General features: G+C 44.4%; 1 protein-coding gene across 3 annotated transcripts in view; it reads left to right on the top strand.

Moving 5' to 3' along the window:
• The window catches only part of LOC137524243 (interferon-induced very large GTPase 1-like), a 59843-nt gene that overhangs the window by 18645 nt on the left and 19960 nt on the right, over positions 1–21238 (top strand). Inside the window, exon 1 of one of the 3 annotated variants that reach the window (XM_068243873.1) lies at positions 9688–9852. The exons of the other annotated variants lie outside the window; for them this stretch is intronic. The gene's annotated coding sequence lies outside the window, so the exon portion shown is untranslated. Of the gene's footprint in view, positions 1–9687; positions 9853–21238 lie in introns of those variants that run through there. 3 annotated transcript variants of the gene reach the window in all.

The following is a 21238-nucleotide window of genomic DNA, read 5'->3' as shown; positions in this document are numbered from 1 at the left end:
AAAATGATTTTTTTAACTTTCTGTGCTGACATTTTTCAAATAAAGTAAAATTTCTGTATACATGCAGCGCGAAAAATGTGGACAAACATGTCTTTGATAAAAAAAAACCCATTCAGTGTATATTTATTGGTTTGGGTAAAAGTTATAGCGTTTACAAACTATGGTGCAAAAAGTGAATTTTCCCATTTTCAAGCATCTCTGACTTTTCTGCGCACCTGTCAGGTTTCATGAGGGGCTAGAATTCCAGGATAGTATAAATACCCCCCAAATGACCCCATTTTGGAAAGAAGACATCCCAAAGTATTCACTGAGAGGCATAGTGAGTTCATAGAAGATATTATTTTTTGTCACAAGTAAGCGGAAAATGACACTTTGTGACAAAAAAAAAAAAAAAAAAAAAGTTTCCATTTCTTCTAACTTGCAACAAAAAAAAATGAAATCTACCACGGACTCACCATGCCCCTCTCTGAATACCTTGAAGGGTCTACTTTCCAAAATGGGGTCATTTGTGTGGTGTGTTTACTGTCCTGACATTTTGGGGGGTGCTAAATTGTAAGCACCCCTGTAAAGCTTAAAGGTGCTCATTGGACTTTGGGCCCCTTAGCGCAGTTAGGCTGCAAAAAAGTGCCACACATGTGGTATTGCCGTACTCAGGAGAAGTAGTATAATGTGTTTTGGGGTGTATTTTTACACATACCCATGCTGGGTGGGAGAAATATCTCTGTAAATGACAATTTGTTAATTTTTTTTACACACAATTGTCCATTTACAGAGATCTTTCTCCCACTCAGCATGGGTATGTGTAAAAATACACCCCAAAACACATTATACTACTTCTCCTGAGTATGGCGATACCACATGTGTGGCACTTTTTTGCACCCTAACTGCGCTAAAGGGCCCAAAGTCCAATGAGTATCTTTAGGATTTCACAGGTCATTTTGCGGAATTTGATTTCCAGACTACTCCTCACGGTTTAGGGCCCCTAAAATGCCAGGGCAGTATAGGAACCCCACAAATGACCCCATTTTAGAAAGAAGACACCCCAAGGTATTCTGTTAGGAGTATGGTGAGTTCATAGAAGATTTTATTTTTTGTCACAAGTTAGTGGAAAATGACACTTTGTGAAAAAAACAATAAAAATCAATTTTCCGCTAACTTTTGACAAAAAATAAAATCTTCTATGAACTTACCATACTCCTAACGGAATACCTTGGGGTGTCTTCTTTCAAAAATGGGGTCATTAGTGGGGTTCCTATACTGCCCTGGCATTTTAGGGGCCCTAAACCGTGAGGAGTAGTCTGGAAATCAAATTCCGCAAAATGACCTGTGAAATCCTAAAGATACTCATTGGACTTTGGGCCCTTTAGCGCAGTTAGGGTGCAAAAAAGTGCCACACATGTGGTATCGCCGTACTCGGGAGAAGTAGTACAATGTGTTTTGGGGTGTATTTTTACACATACCCATGCTGGGTGGGAGAAATAACTCTGTAAATGGACAATTGTGTGTAAAAAAATCAAAAGATTGTCATTTACAGAGATATTTCTCCCACCCAGCATGGGTATGTGTAAAAATACACCCCAAAACACATTATACTACTTCTCCCGAGTACGGCAATACCACATGTGTGGCACTTTTTTGCACCCTAACTGCGCTAAAGGGCCCAAAGTCCAATGAGTATCTTTAGGATTTCACAGGTCATTTTGCGGAATTTGATTTCCAGACTACTCCTCACGGTTTAGGGCCCCTAAAATGCCAGGGCAGTATAGGAACCCCACAAATGACCCCATTTTAGAAGGAAGACACCCCAAGGTATTCCGTTAGGAGTATGGTGAGTTCATAGAAGATTTTATTTTTTGTCACAAGTTAGTGGAAAATGACACTTTGTGAAAAAAACAATAAAAATCAATTTTCCGCTAACTTTTGACAAAAAATAAAATCTTCTATGAACTTACCATACTCCTAACGGAATACCTTGGGGTGTCTTCTTTCTAAAATGGGGTCATTAGTGGGGTTCCTATACTGCCCTGGCATTTTAGGGGCCCTAAACCGTGAGGAGTAGTCTGGAAATCAAATTCCGCAAAATGACCTGTGAAATCCTAAAGATACTCATTGGACTTTGGGCCCTTTAGCGCAGTTAGGGTGCAAAAAAGTGCCACACATGTGGTATCGCCGTACTCGGGAGAAGTAGTACAATGTGTTTTGGGGTGTATCTTTACACCTACCCATGCTGGGTGGGAGAAATAACTCTGTAAATGGACAATTGTGTGTAAAAAAATCAAAAGATTGTCATTTACAGAGATATTTCTCCCACCCAGCATGGGTATGTGTAAAAATACACCCCAAAACACATTATACTACTTCTCCCGAGTACGGCAATACCACATGTGTGGCACTTTTTTGCACCCTAACTGCGCTAAAGGGCCCAAAGTCCAATAAGTATCTTTAGGATTTCACAGGTCATTTTGCGGAATTTGATTTCCAGACTACTCCTCACGGTTTAGGGCCCCTAAAATGCCAGGGCAGTATAGGAACCCCACAAATGACCCCATTTTAGAAAGAAGACACCCCAAGGTATTCCGTTAGGAGTATGGTGAGTTCATAGAAGATTTTATTTTTTGTCACAAGTTAGTGGAAAATGACACTTTGTGAAAAAAACAATAAAAATCAATTTTCCGCTAACTTTTGACAAAAAATAAAATCTTCTATGAACTTACCATACTCCTTATGGAATACCTTGGGGTGTCTTCTTTCTAAAATGGGGTCATTTGTGGGGTTCCTATACTGCCCTGGCATTTTAGGGGCCCTAAACCGTGAGGAGTAGTCTGGAAATCAAATTCCGCAAAATGACCTGTGAAATCCTAAAGATACTCATTGGACTTTGGGCCCTTTAGCGCAGTTAGGGTGCAAAAAAGTGCCACACATGTGGTATCGCCGTACTCGGGAGAAGTAGTACAATGTGTTTTTGGGTGTATTTTTACACATACCCATGCTGGGTGGGAGAAATAACTCTGTAAATGGACAATTGTGTGTAAAAAAATCAAAAGATTGTCATTTACAGAGATATTTCTCCCACCCAGCATGGGTATGTGTAAAAATACACCCCAAAACACATTATACTACTTCTCCCGAGTACGGCAATACCACATGTGTGGCACTTTTTTGCACCCTAACTGCGCTAAAGGGCCCAAAGTCCAATGAGTATCTTTAGGATTTCACAGGTCATTTTGCGGAATTTGATTTCCAGACTACTCCTCACGGTTTAGGGCCCCTAAAATGCCAGGGCAGTATAGGAACCCCACAAATGACCCCATTTTAGAAAGAAGACACCCCAAGGTATTCCGTTAGGAGTATGGTGAGTTCATAGAAGATTTTATTTTTTGTCACAAGTTAGTGGAAAATGACACTTTGTGAAAAAAACAATAAAAATCAATTTTCCGCTAACTTTTGACAAAAAATAAAATCTTCTATGAACTTACCATACTCCTAACGGAATACCTTGGGGTGTCTTCTTTCTAAAATGGGGTCATTTGTGGGGTTCCTATACTGCCCTGGCATTTTAGGGGCCCTAAACCGTGAGGAGTAGTCTGGAAATCAAATTCCGCAAAATGACCTGTGAAATCCTAAAGATACTCATTGGACTTTGGGCCCTTTAGCGCAGTTAGGGTGCAAAAAAGTGCCACACATGTGGTATCGCCGTACTCGGGAGAAGTAGTACAATGTGTTTTGGGGTGTATTTTTACACATACCCATGCTGGGTGGGAGAAATAACTCTGTAAATGGACAATTGTGTGTAAAAAAATCAAAAAAGATTGTCATTTACAGAGGTATTTCTCCCACCCAGCATGGGTATGTGTAAAAATACACCCCAAAACACATTGTACTACTTCTCCCGAGTACGGCGATACCACATGTGTGGCACTTTTTTGCACCCTAACTGCGCTAAGGGGCCCAGAGTCCAATGAGTACCTTTAGGCTTTACAGGGGTGCTCAAAATTTAGCACCCCGCCCACTTGCCAGGACAGTTAACAAACCCCACAAATGACCCCATTTTGGAAAGAATACACGCTAAGGTATTCCATGAGGGCCATGGTGAGTTCATAGAAAATTTTATTTTTTGTCACAAGTTAGCGGAAAATGACATTTTGTGAAAAAAAAAAAAAAACACAAAACCACAATTTCTGCTAACTTGTGACAAAAAATAAAACCTTCTATGAACTCACCATGCACCTCACGGAATACTTTGGGGTGTCCTCTTTCCAAAATGGCATCATTCGTGGGGTCTGTCCTGGCATTTTAGGGTCTCTGCAATCATTACATGTATGGCCAGTATTAGGAGTTTCTGCTATACTCCTTATATTGGGCATAAGGGTAATGCACTGTGGGCTGAAAGGAAAAATGAACGTCAAACAATCAATGTGGATGAAAAAATATCTGCCAAAAAATTTTGAAAAAAAAAAAAAGAGGAGGAAGGCGTCTGCCAGGACATAGGAGCTGCCGCCCCAAAAATCCAAACCCACCAGCTCGTATGCCCTGGCAAACCTGATTTATCCATTCACACCGATCGATGTGGATGAACAAATCATTGCCAGAGTTCTTTTTTGATACAAAGTGTTTGCCAAAGCATATGAATCCCCAACACCACTCCTCGGCCCATATGCCTCGGCAAACGTATCTTTTTGACTGCGGAGGAGAAATCTCGTCCTGCAGCGCTGCATGCACCGACTTGTGTGTAAGCTGACAGACGCGCAATGTTCTGTCAGGATGCACCATCAGTGCTGCAGCTGATTGGTCGGTCTGGATAGAAAAAAAGAGAGAAGAAAAAAAGACAAAACAATACAAAAAGGAGGGGAAGGCGTCTGCCAGGACATAGGAGCTGCCGCCCCAAAAATCCAAACCCACCAGCTCGTATGCCCTGGCAAACCTGATTTATCCATTCACACCGATCGATGTGGATGAACAAATCATTGCCAGAGTTCTTTTTTGATACAAAGTGTTTGCCAAAGCATATGAATCCCCAACACCACTCCTCGGCCCATATGCCTCGGCAAACGTATCTTTTTGACTGCGGAGGAGAAATCTCGTCCTGCAGCGCTGCATGCACCGACTTGTGTGTAAGCTGACAGACGCGCAATGTTCTGTCAGGATGCACCATCAGTGCTGCAGCTGGTTAGTCATTCGCTCGGTCCACCTGGAAGGTTATTGGATGGAAAAAGAGAAAAAAAACCCCAAAAAACAAGCAAGCAGCAAAGCAATTACTTCATTAACATTAATAACCTTTGAACTTTTTTAATAAAAAACTTAACATTGCAAACCAAACATTAACTTCTTTGCTTACCTGTTTTTTGTTTTTTTTTAACTTGCCTCCCGAGGACAAACCTCTCCTCCCCCATGGAACAATGTGCGAAGTGCAAATTGCACAGAGTTGTGGCGAAATACATTACGCAATTTGTCCCAAGTGAAAGGAGAGGTTTCTGGCAGCCCTGTGTATTAGGGTCTCTGGAAACCCGATGTTTGGTTTCACACTGCATATTGACATATCCGGTGGGTCGAGCCCGCCGCACCGTATCGTCCAAAACAGACCTTCAGGCAATACCACAAGAGTAGCATTCGGCCTAGTAATGAACTGCGTCGCCATAGACTAACATGACTTCCGCGCCGATCGATATTGCCACAGAAGCCACGCAGTAACGTAGGCCTGCACTAGCGTTAAGTCAAGCACTTCCGGCGTAGGGGGGGACCGCAAAGTGTGACTTTTGCTAGGCATTTTGCCCTAACGCATCGCAGCAGTGTGAAATAGCACTGAGAGACCCTTGTGTGCCTACCGCTGTGTGTGGAGTTCCCTACTCTCTAATAGTGTACCTGCTCGTGGTACCTCTCAAAACACTCCCCTAGGCATAGGCCAGGCTGGTCAGGACAGGTGGGACAATAAACAGTGGTGTCACGCCTTATTCCAGCCCTGCTGCAGACACGACAGCGTTTTCTTCGGATTCGTTGACCTGGGGTAGTCGGAATTGGATAGGCGTAATGCCTTCCATGCAGCCGGCTAGTTGCATCTTGGGGTTGGGCCACGGCACCTCCTGGATACAGGAGTTCCATCACGATCTGTTTATTAAATTGAATAAACGAGCCAGTTCTCCCAGCCTTACTGTAGAGAACAAAGCTGTTGTAAATTGCCAATTGAATGAGGTAAAAAGACACTTTTTTATACCAGCGTCTTGTTTTTCGGGCAACTAAATAGGGCGCTAACCTCTGGTCATTGAAGTCCACCCCTCCCATGTTAGTATTATACTCGTGGACGACAAGGGGTTTTTCAATGACCTTAGTTCGCCGTTGAATTTCAACTGTCGTGTCTGCGTGAATGGTGGACAGGAAGTAAACCTCCCTCTTGTCCTTCCATTTCACCGCGAGCAGGTCGTCAGCACACAAGGCGGCCCTCTGCCCCCGTTGAAGTCTGGTGGTAATGAGCCGTTGGGGGAAGCCCCGGCGACTAGGCCGCACGGTGCCACAGCATCGGATTTTTTCTATTTTTAAGTGCTGAAAGAGGGCCACACTTGTGTAATAATTGTCCACAAAAAGATGGTACCCCTTCTGGAACATGGGTGACACCAAGTCCCACACAACCTTTCCACTGCTCCCCAGGTAGTCAGGGCATCCGACCGGCTCCAATTTTGAGTCTTTTCCCTCATAGACCCTAAAATAAGATGTATAGCCTGTGGCCCTTTCACAGAGCTTATACAGTTTCACCCCATACCGGGCACGCTTGCTTGGGATGTACTGTTTGATGCGAAGGGGGGACTCGTCTACGCAGATGTCCTGGTCAGGGGTATAAGCATCTGCAAATCTGGATGACAGGTGGTCTATGAGGGGTCGAATTTTGTGGAGCCGGTCAAAAGCAGGGTGGTCACTTCGATGACAGGTTTCGTTGTCATTGAAGTGCAGGAAGAGCAGGATGTTCTCAAATCGTGTCCTGGACATGGCAGCAGAGTACAGGGGAACATGATGTGCTGGGTCCGTAGACCAATAAGACCGCAACACATTCTGCTTTACTAGTCCCGTGTGAAGGAGAAGGCCCAAAAAAATTTTCATTTCGGAAACTTGGACTGGTTTCCACCGAAAAGGCTGGGCAAGGTACTTTTCCGGATTGGCGGTTATATATTGTGTGGCCTTACGGTTGGTCTCTGCCACAATTAAGTCCAAGAGATCCTGGGTGAAGAACAGATAGAAAAAGTCTAGGGCCGATCCTAGATTATCTGTCTCCACCTGGACTCCAGACTGGGCGGTGAAAGGGGGAAGTACGGGTGCGGCGGAATCAGGGGATTGCCAATTTGGGTTTGCCAGCACCTCTGGTAAATTAGGGGTAGTACGGGCCCGTCTTCTTGGTGGCTGCGACTGGGATCTTACTGCACGTGCCACCGAACCAGTTTCAACTTCCATGCTGGTGCTCGCCACTTCACCAGGGTCTACGGAAGTACTGGTGCTAGGTCCAGGAGATGTTGTGCTGCTGGTGCCTGCCCCACCATGAAATCTCAGACCAGCACGAACACCACTCTGCTGCCCTTGAGGCTGATCCTGCGCCACCTGCAGTCCAACAACATGGGGTGTGGTACGCCTGGCTTTAGCCGGGACCTCAACCTCGTCATCACTATCGGTCAGTGAGCCACTGCTCAATTCAGGTTCAAACTCTGACCCGGAAGATTCGTCGAATGAGGCGTCCCAATCGTCCTCATCCGACTGGGCCATGTACCTGAGAACCTCATCATCGGAATACCCCTTTCTTGCCATGGTGGGCTGCTAAATTTAGGGGGTATTCCTCTGAGACTACGCAGAAAAAAGAGCACCTACCTAGCAAAAGGGAGTATTTGAGAGGTAGAAAGCTGTGCTCACTGAGTTTTGATAAAAAAAATAAATCAAAACTGAGGTTTACAGTGCCACAGCTATTGTACAGTGTTTTTTGCAGTGATCAGAAAAAAAATTCTGTCACTGCGGTGGGGCGGGCTGAACGCAAGTGCAGGCGAACGATCAGGCCTGATCGGGCAAACACTGCGTTTTTTTTTGTGGATCCTAGTGACCCTAATAGATCTGACTGCGATCAGTAATGATCACTTACAGATACTATATAGTACCAATGTTGATTAGCGACAGTGATGACGCTAATTAGTGACTGTGGTGCAGTGGGCTGAGCACTAACTGACACTTACAAAGGGGCCTAAAAAAGTGACAGTTTTCACTGTTTTTAGATCACTTGGATAGTGACAGGGGGGTGGTGGCGAGTGGGGAATCGGAGGCAATCAGAAACAATCACAGGACAATCAAAGGCAATCACAGGGCAATCGCAGGCCAATCACAGGGCACTCAATTCCCGGGACAATCAAAGTCAATCACAGGGCAATCAAACCAATCACGACACAATCAAAGCCGATCACAGGCCAATCAAAGCAAATCACAGGCCAATCACAGGGCAATCAAACCAATCACGACACAATCAAAGCCGATCACAGGCCAATCACAGGGCAATCAAAGCCGATCACGGGACAATCAAAGCCGATCACGGGACAATCAAAGCCGATCACGGGACAATCAAAGACGATCACAGGCCAATCAAAGGGCAATCACGGGACAATCAAAAAAAATCACGGGACAATCAAATACAATTACAGCACAATAAAATTGAATGTCAGCACAATGAAATTGAATGTCAGCACAATCAAATACAATTGCAGCACAATCAAATACAATGCACTGGGAAGGTGATTGGGGGGGGGGGGGGCTGAGGGCGATCTAAGGGTGTGGGGGGTTGATTAGGTGCCCGCACGGGGCAGACTGGGTCCTGATCTGGTGGGTGGCAGACACAGGGGGTGACGATAGGAGATCAGTGAGGGATTACAGGGGAGAATAGATGTAAACAATGCACTGGGGAGGTTATCAGGAGGGGGGGGTCTGAGGGCAATCTGAGGGTCTGGGTGGGTGATCAGGTGCCCCCAAGGGACAGTTTAGGGTCTGCGCTGATGGGTGGTGGTGACAAGGGGTGATAGACAGGTGATAGATGGGTGATAGACAGGTGATCAGTGGGTAAGACAGCTATATAGCTGTATACAGCATACAGGGGGGTGGTCTGGGAGAGGGTCTGGGGGGGATCTGAGGGTAGGGGGGGTGATCAGGGGACCCTAGGAGGCAGTTAGGGACCTAACCTAGGGGATAGCGTCCCTAGATAGTGACAGGGAGTGATTGATGGGTTTTTAGGTGGGTGGTGGGGTGCAGATGCTGGTGTGCTGGGGTGGTCAGGGGGGGTTCTGAGGGCTGGGGTGGGCGATCGGGTGGTCTGTGTGGGGCAAAGAGTGTTTGTGTGCACTTAGCTGCAAGGCTGCCGTCCTCTCTGATGGTCGCACGACGAGTGACCATCAGCGGAGGAGGCAGCCAGTATAATACACTTTGTTACAATAACAAAGTGTATTATACTCCTCTGATTGGCCGGATCGCCGCATTTGAAACCCGCCGGCGCTGCTAATTGGCCGGCGGGTTTCCGTGCAGAGTGGGCGGAGCCTATTGCCGGCGGCGATCGCGTCATTGATGACGCGATCGCCGCACAGCCACCGCTGATGCCGCCCCCGCCGATGGGCGTATTGCGGTCGTTTGGGCCCGGTCTTTGCCGCCGCCCATCGGCTGGGGGCGGTCCTCAAGTGGTTAATGTACACCCACTGTATTGTGAAACTGAAAGAAACTTCTACATTCTCATAACAAGGAAAAACCCACCTATACTAGCCGTCAGCACACACAGCGTTGGAAAATCCAGCCTGTACCAGAGGGAGACGGAAACTCGAGAGGAGCTGCTGGGAGTTATATCCCGCACTTCAGGTAATCAATGCTATTTTTGTCTTCTTTACTGGCGAGATGTAATTTATTTATCCTCCCAGTGCATATGATCTAAACGTATCCAAAAGAAAAGGGAGTAGGAGGGCACCTTGCATACAAACTTTTTTTTTATAATTTGAACTGATCCAGTGTACAAGTACTGCTGACTACCACAGCTGCTGTATAAGCATAATGTACTATGTGGAGACTGTGGGAGAGGATGTGGGCTCAGCGGGCATTGTACGGATGAAGGATGATCGTTTAGTGTCTATACAGACGCTTGGTCACGTAAAACATGCCTTGTGACGTAAGCATTAGAGATTAACTACTTCTCAACCACAGGTTTTTTTTCCCTTTAAAGAGACACTGAAGCAAAAAAAAAACTATGATATTATGATTTGTATGTGTAGCACAGCTAAGAAATAAAACATTAAGATCAGATACATCAGTCTAATTGTTTCCAGTACAGGAAGAGTTAAGAAACTCCAGTTGTTATCTGTATACTAAAAAGCCATTATCTCTACCACTTTCAAAGTCGTGGAGAGGGCTGTTTTTTTGACTTTTATTATCTCAACTGTTAAGGTAGCCATACACATGGGCGTCCGCAGAAAATTTTCCAGGGGGGGGGGCAAAAAACGGGGAGTGTTGTGTGGCGCGCGTAGCACGCCAAAAAATGGAGCTACGTCATGCGGCGCGCGCCGCGCCGAAAAATGGGTGTGGTCATGAACCAGAATGTGGGTGTGGTCGTGGGTGGAGACAAGTTTACATGAACTAAGCAATGGTGGGACATTAGATTAGGACAGTGGTGGCGAACCTTTTGGAGGTCGAGTGTCCAAACTGCAAAGTCACTTTACTATCACAAAGTGCCAACAGCAATTTAAACTAAATACAAATGTTTTAACTCATACATGAACATTATGGAAAATTAAGTTGAAAATAAACTGTGAAGATAAACAATTTCATCCATCGTACTCCTGAAAAAAATTATTAATTTTTTCAGAACCTCCCAGTTTCATTTTCTGTTTTAAAAAGCGGAAAAAGTAGGTTTAATGCTATTGTCTCATATGATGATGATTCAGCTTTTTCCATAGTCTCGCAGTTAGCAATCATGTGACCCCCAACAAGACAAATTCAGCATTTATGAGGCCCCCCCCATCAAGACAAATTCAGCAATCATGAGGCCCCCAACATGACCAACTCAGCAATCATGAGGCCCCCAACAAGACAAATTCAGCAATCATGAGGCCCCCAACAAGACAAATTCAGCAATCTTGAGGCCCCCAACAAATCATGAGGCCCCCAACAAGACAAAGTCAGTAACCATGAGGCCCGCAACAAGACAAATTCAGCAGTCATGAGGCACATAAATAGACAGCTTTTCACATAAATAGGCAGAATGCCCCCTTAATATGTAGACACCTCTCACCTGGCAGCAGTTCCCCAAAATACACTCAATCTGACAGCAGTGGTTCCCCAAAAATAGGTAGCCCCAGGTCTATAGGTGTCCCCAGAATAGGTGGCCAGCGGTATAGATGTCCCCAGAACTGGTAGCCAGGGGTAGAGATGTCCCCAGAACAGGTAGCCAGGGGTATATGTGCCCAGTATATGTAGGCAGGGGTATATGTGCCCAGTATATGTAGGCAGGGGTATATGTGCCCAGTATATGTAGGCAGAGGTATATGTCCCCAGTATATGTAGGCAGGGGTATATGTCCGAGTATATGTAGGCAGGGGTATATGTCCCAGTATATGTAGGCAGGGGTATATGTCCCAGTATATGTAGGCAGGGGTATATGTCCCAGTATATGTAGCCAGGGGGTCACGTCCCAGTATATGTAGGCAGGGGGTATATGTCCCAGTATATGTAGGCAGGGGGTATATGTCCCAGTATATGTAGGCAGGGGGTATATGTCCCAGTATATGTAGGCAGGGGGTATATGTCCCAGTATATGTAGGCAGGGGGTATATGTCCCAGTATATGTAGGTAGGGGGTATATGTCCCAGTATATGTAGCCAGGGGGATATGTCCCAGTATATGTAGGCAGGGGTATATGTCCCCAGAAAAAGTAGCCAGGGGTATATGTCCCAGTATATGTAGGCAGGGGTATATGTCCCAGTATATGTAGGCAGGGGTATATGTCCCAGTATATGTAGGCAGGGGTATATGTCCCAGTATATGTAGGCAGGGGTATATGTCCCAGTATATGTAGGCAGGGGTATATGTCCCAGTATATGTAGGCAGGGGTATATGTCCCAGTATATGTAGGCAGGGGTATATGTCCCAGTATATGTAGGCAGGGGTATATGTCCCAGTATATGTAGGCAGGGGTATATGTCCCAGTATATGTAGGCAGGGGTATATGTCCCAGTATATGTAGGCAGGGGTATATGTCACAGTATTTGTAGGCAGGTGTATATGTCCCAGTATATGTAGGCAGGTGTATATGTCCCAGTATATGTAGGCAGGTGTATATGTCCCAGTATATGTAGGCAGGGGTATATGTCCCAGTATATGTATGCAGGTGTATATGTCCCAGTATATGTAGGCAGGGGTATATCTCCCAGTCAGGGCCGGTTTAAGCAACAATGGGGCCCCAGGGCAAAATAAACCTGGGGGGCCCCCCCAACATATACCCCGGAACAAAAATCGGCATTAGGGGACCTTTTTTGCAGCTGGTATAACAGGGTGTGAAGTCCCAATCGGTCGGAGCTCCACATTCTGGCTATCCCAGCCTGCATGGGGGACAAGGGGTTAAAAAGTTTCAGGAGGGGGGACCCCACATAATTAAAAAAAAAAAAATTCCCACATTCTAAACATAAAAAAAAAAAAATTGGGAAAATAGGAAAAAATGCCAGGGATCTTCATACAGCCATATTGCGGCTGTATAGCGATCCCTGGCCAAAGCGCTGCGGCTGCGTATGGACCCCCTGGAAACCCCGTCAGGAAATTTATTGCGCTTTCGTTTGATGCATGTAAAATTACACTACCGTTAGGTTTGCTACTAAAAGTGACATTTACCGCATTTAAAAGTATACTTTTTTCCTTAGAAACTTTAAAATCGATTTTCTCAAAAACTATAAGGTCTTTTTGAAAAAATGTTTTTTCCTCTTATTCCTAATGATCTCCTTAACATATCCTGCAAATTTAGGGTTTCTAGCATTTAAGGTGGATTTGCTATTAACCATTAAATTCGGCAGGTTTTTAAATGTGTATTTTTTTTTCCTTTGAAACTTTAAAATCGATTTTCTCAAAAACTATAAGGCCGATTTGAAAATTGTTTTTTTTTCCTCTTGTAGCCACTGAGGGGCCCCTACAAGCTCTGGGGCCCTGGGGCAGCTGCCTCCTTTGCCTTAATGGTAGCGCCGGCCCTGGTCCCAGTATATGTAGGCAGGGGTATATGTCCCAGTATATGTAGCCAGGGGTATATGTCCCAGTATATGTAGCCAGGGGTATATGTCCCAGTATATGTAGCCAGTGGTATATGTCCCAGTATATGTAGGCAGGGGTATATGTCCCAGTATATGTAGGCAGGGGTATATGTCCCAGTATATGTAGGCAGGGGTTTATGTCCCAGTATATGTAGGCAGGGGTATATGTCCCAGTATATGTAGGCAGGGGTATATGTCCCAGTATATGTAGCCAGGGGGATATGTCCCCAGAAAAAGTGGCCATGTCTGTGTGCAGGAGGAGGGGAGCAGCGGAGAGAAGGAGAGCTATGGGCACTCACCTTAGGGGGCTCTCCCTCCCTCTCTCGCTGTCCCCTCCGGAGTCCGGAATGAAGTGTGCAGCGGCTGGCAGCGGGCGGAACTTACCTCCTCTCGTCGCACGCGCCGGATGGATTAGCCGCTACTCTGGCCTGATCCAGACCAGAGTGCGGCACCAGAACTTCCGGCGCAGGAGCGAGAGGAGGTAAGTTCCGCCCGCTGCCAGCCGCTGCACAGTGCACACTTCATTCCGGAGGGGACAGCGAGGGAGAGAGAGCCCCCTAAGGTGAGGGAAGGGGGGGGGAGACGTCCGCCCTTCCCCACTGTGCCCATAGCTCTCTCTCTTCTCTGCGCTGTTCCCTCCTGCTGGCTGCACGGGCACGCGGCCAGGGGGGGCAGCGGGCGGCCAGGCTCGGGCAGATGCCCGGTTTTGCCATATGTGCGGACGCCCATGGCCATACACTGGTCGATTTGCCATTAGATCGACTTACTGACAGATCCCTATCTGATCGACTCTGATCAGAGAGGGATCGTATGGCTGCCTTTACTGCAAACAGATTGTGAATCGGTTTCAGGCTGAAACCGATCACAATCTGTTGAGCTGCTCCTGCCGCCTGTCTCCCCCCCCCCCCCCCCCCCCCCGTATACATTACCTAAAGCTGTCTCTGGGTCCTCTTCTCCGCGCTGCACGCATCCCAGCATCCTGCACCGCATCCCAGCGTACACTGTCACTCCGTGACCAGGAAGTTCAAATAGAGCGCCCTCTAGTTGAACTTCCTGGTCACTGGAGTGACACAGGAGATTATTGTACGCCGGGATGGAGCAGGAACAGAGCGGTGCAGCACGGAGAAGATGCCCGGGAGCCAGCGTCAGGTAATGTATACCTGCATCGGATCGGCCAGCGACGCGCTCCCTACCCGCGGGCGATCGACGGTAATTTCCCGCACGCGCGATCGACGGACCGATCCGATTTCGGGAGGAAATCGGATCGGCGGGTGCGTTTAGCGCGAACAATTGGCAGCAGATTCGATCCCAGTGATCGAATCTGCTGTCGAAACGGCGGCAAATCGGGCAAGTGTATGGCCAGCTTTAGTTAACTATTTACTTTTCCTCTGGCAGAGGAGAGGTCATTAGTTCACAGACTGCTCTGAAAGAATCATTTTGAATGCTGAGTGTTGTGTAGTCTGCACATATTAGAGAATGATGCAATGTTAGAAAAAACACTATATACCTGAAAATAAAAGTATGAGAATATTTTCTTTGCTGCTAATCTTCAGTGTCTCTTTAAAAACCAGAGCGATTTTTTTTTTTTAATTTTTTTTTTTTACACTCCTCCTATACATTCTCCAATAACTTTATCGTTCCTTATCACTTTTAAAATGATCTATACATTTTTTGTTTTATGGCCACAAGTAAGGCTTTCTTTGGGTGGTACTTTTTTTGCTAAGCATTTTTATTTTATATGCATTTTAAAGAAAAAAAGGAACACATTATTTCTTTTCGGCCATTATAGTTTTAAAAATAAAGTACATTGATGAATTAAACCCACATGTTTAATTTGTCCCAGTTATTCCATATATATACTGTAATGTACTTCATATACTGTAATGTATTACAATAATAATTTATCTGGAAATAACAGTGTTTTTTTTTATTTTTTTTAATTCTATAGCAATAATTATGAGCCTTTATTTGCAAAATTAACAGTAATATACCCTCATGACAAATATGTGAAACAGTCCATAAGGCAACTATTTATGTATTTTTTTTTTAATGTTGTCATTTTTTTTTTCATGTTGTCATTTTTTTTGGGCAACTATGGGGTAGGGGTGTAATGGGTTAAACATTAATAAAAATGTATATAGATACATGTACCAGCAGTAACAAACTGGTTAAATTAAAAAAAAAAAAAAAAGTCAATCTGGTACCATTGAGTGACTAATGGATAAGGAGTGAGCTGTTCAGCAAAAATCTGAAGCATGTGGGTAGAATAAACTCACTCCATTATGCTGGACACACTATAGTCTTATGTAATATTACAGCTGCAGTATACACTAACACGGCAAAAACCACGTACCCTACAGCTGTCTCCCATATGGCCACATTCATTGTTCAGCAGGGTACAGAGCTGTACTGGAAGCAGTTATTGCGATTTTCTCCCTATGGTTATTATTATGCTTTGATATAGCACGGATACTTGTTGAATTTTACAAAGATGCATATGGAACAATTGATAGTTTCGGATAACAACACATTAGAGTTTGCAAGTGCTTGGGCGGTATGGATCGCTTTTTTCTAATGCATTTAAAGTCATGTTAGAATAGATCAATTCATAAGGGTAAATGTTTGCCTTATTTGCGGAACTCCTTGTGTCTATTTCATATAATCACAAACCTATGGCAAAAGTCTGGACTAACCTAGACCTGATATGGTTGGACTAGATAGATCTTTGTGTGTGCGAAATTTAATGTTGATCATACTAGATGCTATTCTGTACAATAGAGTACCTTCTTACTATTTTCATTGACTCTTCTATCATGAAGGCATGGGGAAAGCAGGCTCTCACTTGTTTGTATGTTTTTAGTTCTGTTTTGTTGGTTAATTGCACTTTTTCTTTCTATTGTTGTTATATCAAAGACTGAATCTTATGTCCACCGTCTCCCAACAACGATACATACATATGTACGCTTTTGGCTCACCAATGACGCTTATATAATACCATGGGGGTGATTTATGACATGATGAAGTTATTGAATGTACATCTGTTCTCTACTTTTGATCCGTCAATCTTTTGCTAAAAAAAAAGGATTTACCAAGAATCTTACAGAGTACAATTCAAACAAATTCAACAACTTGGCAGGGCTTCCAGCGGCGATCCCCATGGCCACAGCATTGTCACATGACAAGCTGGCACATACTGACAGTGGATCACATGACACTGATGTGGCCATGGAGATTGTTGCTGGAACCTGCAATTGGGTGGGTTTTACCTGTCATTACACACTGCTTGCAACTCTGCAGGGAGGAAGGAGAGGACTCCTGCCCTACATCGGTGGCCCAGATTCATTGCACTAATGAGCCGGGTACAGCCTGGGGGGCTGTAGTTTGCCCAGCTCTGGTCTACAAAGAAAAATTTCAAGGGCAGTCAGTTGTGCTTCTTGTATCTTTTTTGGTCAAGTCAGAAACTCCACATACTCTTCAGAAGTCCTTTTTATACTTCAGGGACCCTAAAGGGGCGGAACAGCTCTCTCATCATGATTCCAACCCAGATCCTGACTCTGCCACATTCTTGCTGATGTCTCAGCCTTGCTGTGACATGTTGGCCATCCACCAACCATCCACCACATCCATCTTGACCATCCAGGGTTGGATGGTACTCATCAGTAAACAAGGTTGTTTGAAAACCGCTTCAAATGCCCGTTTGCTGCTTTGTTATGGCATTATAGCAGCTGCTCTCTTAATCTGATGTATTTGTTTGGTAGAACCCTTCCTCAGTTTGCTTTTTATCTTTACAAACCAGTGTGTGCTCTAAGTCAGCCACAAATCTTTTAACAGTGCAATGATCATTCTTAAAGCGGAATATAACCCTGCATTTCAACTTTGCTCTAAAACATTATTTACAGCATATTATATGCAAAAAGCATTTTTTTTTTACTAGACCAGCATTGGAAGGGTTAAACACAGAGGTTTTAAGTTCCGTGCAGACGTTCAGATAGTTACATTCTATTTAGTTAGATGTATCTATTGATAAACAGTTACACACTCTTTGGCTGTCCTCCAAGCTCCTTCTCAGTGAGAGAGATGAGTCACAATAAACACTTAAAAGATACATATTTGTAAACAAAAAGTATCTAACTGAAGTTCGGATGCGTCTGCAGAAATCTCTAGGGACTTTAAAGCCCTGTGTAACCCTTCCAATGCTGGTCTAGTAAAAAAAAAATGCTGGTTGCATATAATATACTGTAAATAATGTTTTAGAGCAAAGTTGAAATGCAGGGTTATATTCCGCTTTAAGATTTTTGTTATATATAAAGGTTTTCATACCTTGTCCAAAGCACTCAACTATTTCACACTTTGGCAGCGGAGAGAGAATTTTCTTTCTCATATTGCTTGCAAATGGTGGTCTGTTTAATAATTTATTTTTTTGGGGTAGTTTTTCCTTTTAATCGGGCTCACCTGGCAAACTAGCTATCAGAGATGTCTAAGGCCCAGTGCACACCCAAACCGCTAGCAGATAGTCAAAACGCTAGCGTTTTTTTGGCGCTGTTTTCAGAGCGATTCTAGGCATGTTTAGAGACAATCTCTAAACATGCCTAGCGTTTTTGGGAGCGTTTTGGTGTAGCAGATTACTAATATTGTTACAGTAAAAGCTGTTACTAAACAGCTTCTGTAACAAAAACGCCTGGAAAACTGCTCTGATCTAGCGTTTTCCAGAGCTGTTTGCGTTTTTCCTATACTTTACATTGAGGCAGAAACGCTTCTGCAAACCGCAAGCGTGCAGCAGGAGGCACATTTGTGGTTTACTAAAAACCGCTGGTGTGCACCATCCCATTGAAATACATTACCCAAGCGTCTTCACTGGTGGATGCGGTTGGCGGATCGCTCCTAAAACCGATCTGTGTGCACTGGGCCTGAGATTGATTTCAGTGATCAAAAGAGCCCTGAGACACCATACCATCCATGAGCTTAATTGAAAAACAAAATATTTAATCTTTGACATTTAAATACAATTTGCATGGTAATAAATAGTATAATATATAATAATAAACACAGTGTGTATATATACTGTAGCTCTGTTCTAATATATACTCTGTGTAATCTAATGTGTACTGATACAGGAACAAAGTTCAAAACTTCCTGCGTACTCATTTTAATGGGATTCTCTGTGTGTGTGTGTGTGTGTGTGTGTGTGTGTGTGTGTGTGTGTGTGTGGGGGGGGGGGGGGGGTGTTTGGAAATAAAATCTTATCTATCAGCCTTCTGTCGCAGTAATGTCCCACACCATCCTCTGTTCCCCGCCGCTGGCCCCTGTCTAACGCGGCATCTCATCACACTCACACTACTGCTGCGTGGCCGTGTGCATCATCGGAAGCTTACTGCTCAGGTGCAGTACAAGAAAACTTCGTACTGCGCCTGCACAGTAAGCTCCCGATGACGCGAGAGGGAGCGCGCATTATTTGTCTTGTTAGACAAATAATTGCTCGGTGCCAGTGGCGGGGAACGGGTGATGGGAGGAGGATGGCACAGGACATTACAGCTACAGCGGGCTGTTAGAAGCCCCAGGTAAGTGTCAGATTTTATTTCCAAACCCCTTTTTTGCCCTAAATGCAAAATTGTTGTCACTGTGTAAAGCAACCTGAGCTGACATTACATCTATTCCAGCATGTGTCGTTTGGGATCTTTCTACTTACATGTTCTCTGTTTTGGATAGAGTTCTCTCCATTGCGCTACTGTGTCACATCGTGGTTTGTTTTTTTGTTTGTTTTTCCTCACTTCATACGTGTGTTAATAAATTCCTATGAATTAAGAGTACCGTTGTGGTGTGCTTGCATATTACAGTTTAGCCCTGGACCATACCAAACCATGAGGATGGGGTGGATGCTGCTGTAATGTGCTTGTACAATTAGCCCCCACATATTTCTCTCTATCTATATCTATATATCTATATATACAGCTACTTATGGTGAATTCACTATATAATATATATATATATATATATATATACACACACACACACATGAATATATATATATATATATATATATATATATATATATATATTCATGTGTGTGTGTGTGTGTATATATATATGTGTGTGTGTATATATATATATATATATATATATATATATATATATATATATATATATATATATATGTGTATGTACGTATGTATATATATACACACACACACACACACACACACACACACACACACACACACACACACACACACACACACACACACACACACACACACACACACACACACACACACACACACACACACACACACACACACACACACACACGTATATGTATGTGTGTATATATATATATATATATTGAATTCACCATAAGTAGCTGTGGAGAAACACAAGTGTAATCTCTGCTGCGCCAGTCATATGTTACGGCAGGTATACACATCTGGGCTGGCACACAGTGATATCCTCTGCTCTGATGGTGGGAGAAATGTACCGTGCTGCTTCTGTTGCATTCCTGGAATTTCCAGTACTTGTGTTTACTTTCTGCCTGTCATCCACAGTAACCACAAGACTGCAGTTTTCTCTGTTAACATTGCTTCCTGACAGGCTGCTGATTATTACCAGCTGGATGGATTAAAGGATATCTGTAAGAAAAAACAAAACAAACAAAACTTGTGGGGGGCGGTTACAGTTGCCTCAGGAGAGGGAAGCCTCTGGATCCTAATGATGCTTCCCCCGTTCTGGCAATCCAGTGCTGGTAGCCCCCGAAGGTCAGAGAGGTAAATATTTACCTGCTGCGATCCAGCGCAGTAGCGGCTCTCCGCTCCGGCAGAAATAGCTGAGCCCAATCGGGTCTGCTCTACTCGCCTGCCCAGTAGAGCAAACCCAATCTGGCTCCATTATTTCCACTGGAGCCAGAGTGGAGAGACGCTACCGCACCAGCTCTGGAGCTGTGAAGGTATTTATTACCGCGCCTGTGCATTGCTTGTTGGAATATTTGGGTGCTTCCAGCGCCTGGATCTCCGAGGCTTCAGAGGATGGGGGAAGCCTCATTAGGATCCTGAGGCCTCCCCCTCCCAAGGTAAGTACCCCATAGGGGCTGGGTGGTTTTTTTTCTTCATTACACGTGTACGTTAAGCAGAAAATAAAGCCAGCGCTCACCACATGGGCTGCATCTGAATGACTTATCACCTCACGTGCACCGCCTATATAGCTCAAATACACACTCAGCAATCAATCAAGCGCAAGACATATGCATACCTAAATACCTACCATGCAAACAGGAAATTACAATGGGAGCTGCTAACCTGGTAGTTACAAAATTATGGAAACAAAAAAATGGGTAAAAGGCTGCGCATCCCTGACCTAATACTACGGTTGAATGGTTAATCGCTGTGGCGTACACCGCCACGTGTACGTTAAACCTATGGTTCTGCACAGCCTGGATCTCCATATTTAAAGTGTGCCTGAGGCAATTATGGAAAATAAATGATTGTTATCTAAGAGGGAAGTCTATGGATCCTGCCGAGGATTCCTACGCTTTAGCCCCCACTGTTGCTATGTGCGTACATCTGAGAGTACAGCCACTCTTCCATAGTAAACCGCAGCCGCTTGTGCATGAGTGGTTCTGTACTACTGCCCAGGCCTGGCAGTACTCACAGTCTATAGCTCCCAACTGTCCCTCTTTTGGAGTGACAGCCTCTCTTTGGGAGCCCTTTCCCTCTGTCCCTCTTTCCTCCTCATTTGTCCCTCTTTCAAAACCCTATCTATCTATCTATCTATCTATCTATCTATCTATCTATCTATCTATCTATCTATCTATCTATCTATCTATCTATTTTCACACTTGGTTGTGTACTAACCTTCCACATGTGTTAATTCATAGTTTGGATGCCTTCAGATTGAATCGCCAATGTTCATAGTCATGAAAATAAAGAAAACTCTTTGAATGAGAAGGTGTGTCCAAACTTTTGGTCTGTACT

Source organism: Hyperolius riggenbachi, chromosome 7 (genome assembly GCF_040937935.1).
Source record: "Hyperolius riggenbachi isolate aHypRig1 chromosome 7, aHypRig1.pri, whole genome shotgun sequence".
Taxonomy (NCBI): Eukaryota; Metazoa; Chordata; class Amphibia; order Anura; family Hyperoliidae; genus Hyperolius; species Hyperolius riggenbachi.
This window is presented reverse-complemented; position numbering and strand designations above follow the sequence as displayed.